A 2,500-nucleotide genomic window follows, 5' to 3' on the forward strand; every position below is an offset into this window, starting at 1 on the left:
TAGTAAGCAGAGTAATCATTAACCAAAAGGCGCAAAAGTAAGTAAAAAGTATGAAATCAGTAACCAAAAAGCGCAAAAATATGTTAAAAGTGTGAAATCATTAACCAAAAACTCGAAAATAATGTCCAGAGACTAAGTCCGAAAGGGCAAATGGTTAACCAGTAAGCAGAGTAATCAGTAACCAAAAAGGGCAAAAGTAAGTAAAAAGTGTGAAATCATTAACCAAAAACCCAAAAATAATGTCCAGAGACTAAGTCCGAAAGGGCAAATGGTTAACCAGTAAGCAGAGTAATCATTAACCAAAAATCGCAAAAGTAAGTAAAAAGTATGAAATCATTAACCAAAAAGCACAAAATTAAGTTAAAAGTGTGAAATCATTAACCAAAATGTCGAAAACAATGTCCAGAGACTAAGTCCGAAAGGGCAAATGGTTAACCAGTAAGCAGAGTAATCATTAACCAAAAATCGCAAAATTAAGTTAAAAGTGTGAAATCATTAACCAAAATGTCGAAAACAATGTCCAGAGACTAAGTCCGAAAGGGCAAATGGTTAACCAGTAAGCAGAGTAATCATTAACCAAAAATCGCAAAAGTAAGTAAAAAGTGTGAAATCATTAACCAAAAACTCGAAAATAATGTCCAGAGACTAAGTCCGAAAGGGCAAATGGTTAACCAGTAAGCAGAGTAATCATTAACCAAAAGGCGCAAAAGTAAGTAAAAAGTATGAAATCATTAACCAAAAAGCGCAAAAATATGTTAAAAGTGTGAAATCATTAACCAAAAAGTCGAAAATAATGTGCAGAGACTAAGTCCGAAAGGGCAAATGGTTAACCAGTAAGCAGAGTAATCATTAACCAAAAAGCGCAAAAATATGTTAAAAGTGTGAAATCATTAACCAAAAACTCGAAAATAATGTCCAGAGACTAAGTCCGAAAGGGCAAATAATTAACCAGTAAGCAGAGTAATCATTAACCAAAAAGCGCAAAAGTAAGTAAAAAGTGTGAAATCATTAACCAAAAAGTCGAAAATAATGCCCAGAGACTAAGTCCGAAAGGGCAAATGGTTAACCAGAAAATCCGTCGAATAATGTCCAGAGACTAAGTCCGAAAGGGCAAATGGTTAACCAGTGGAAGGGCGATCAAGCGGAAAAATTTGCCCCGGTTACCCGGGATGGAGTTCCAGAGGTCCGGCCAGAGTTGTCAAATTCGTCCCGCTGATCGGACGCTTGTCATTCGGGTGGCTGGGGGTTGGCGGGGTATCTGCACAGTAGTAGGAGGTGGCAAGTCGGGACTTGGACGTTTATTCCAAGAGTCCACCCGAGCCTCCAGGTCTGCAGAGACCGACCCTAGCTGCCGCCCAACCGACTTTTAAGCCTTTTTCGGATGGGGATTTTTTCCCATTTTCGTCCATTTTTCGGGTTTTCTGTCGGGCTTAATAGGCGGCAGCCTGACCCCCGGCCGAGGCGGGGGGCGCACTCTCCCTTGCGTAAGGGTCCGGATTTGCCCCGGAAAGTGCCCCCGACGGCCTCCCGACCCGGGTGCCTGCAGGGCGGGGGGAAAGGGTAGTCCCAGCCGCAGGAAATCATTAACCAAAAGACTTAGCCGTCGGGGCAGAGGCTAAGACCCGGGCTGGTGAAATCATTAACCAAAAGGAATGCACCCTTTTCCGAAAGTGCAGGCCGAAATAAGGCGAGCCTTGGGCCGGGAAGGCCAAAACCCCCAACTCATGGAAGTGTATGGGGTCGGACTCGGCGACTTTCCCGGGCCCCGAGTTGACCTTTCCCCACGGGGGCGGTCAAGTTGCTCCCGCCAAGAGGGCACGTTGCATTTGCTGCCGCTCTAGTCCCCGGGCTAGTTAATCAGTTGCCGTCGGAAGTCCCGATGCCGAAATGAAAAATGGCCGTTGCGGCGATTTGGCGCCTCATTTTCGGAAGGACTACCGGCAGGCAACCCGCCGAATTGACACTTGCGATTCGGGTGGCTGGGGGTTGGCGGGGTACCCGGAGATTTTCGGGAACTCGATTTTCAGAACTTTTGCTGGCAGCGGTTGCACTTGCAAAGTGGCCGAAGAAGTGCTCCCTCAAGGAAGGACCTTCTTTTGAAATAAAAGACCTTCCGAAGAGTGCCTGGAAGTCATTTATGAGCATTTAAGGGTAAATCTGGCGGACTTTCCATGCTCTGTTGCCGGCTCTGAAATATCGCACAGTTGGGTCTAGGCCGGTAGACTGGCTGTGAAAACAGACAAAGTGTTTTGGCGAGCGAGAGAAAACAAGGCCTTGGAACAGATTGGGGGGTGCGGAGGCACACCACACCCACAGGAAAAGAATTAATGAAAAAAAAACCAAAGTCTATGACATGTCTGTTGGTACAGTGAGAAAAGCAAAGAAGGGAGGCTGCGATGGCAGAGCAAAGCCGACCTTCATACAGATATACATGTCAAAGAAAGAAACTATGCCCGCAAAAGACTTGGTGCGAAATAACAAGGCTCCTTGTGAACGGTTA

The sequence above is a fragment of the Heterodontus francisci genome, unplaced genomic scaffold (assembly GCF_036365525.1).
Source record: "Heterodontus francisci isolate sHetFra1 unplaced genomic scaffold, sHetFra1.hap1 HAP1_SCAFFOLD_2116, whole genome shotgun sequence".
NCBI classification, from domain to species: domain Eukaryota; kingdom Metazoa; phylum Chordata; class Chondrichthyes; order Heterodontiformes; family Heterodontidae; genus Heterodontus; species Heterodontus francisci.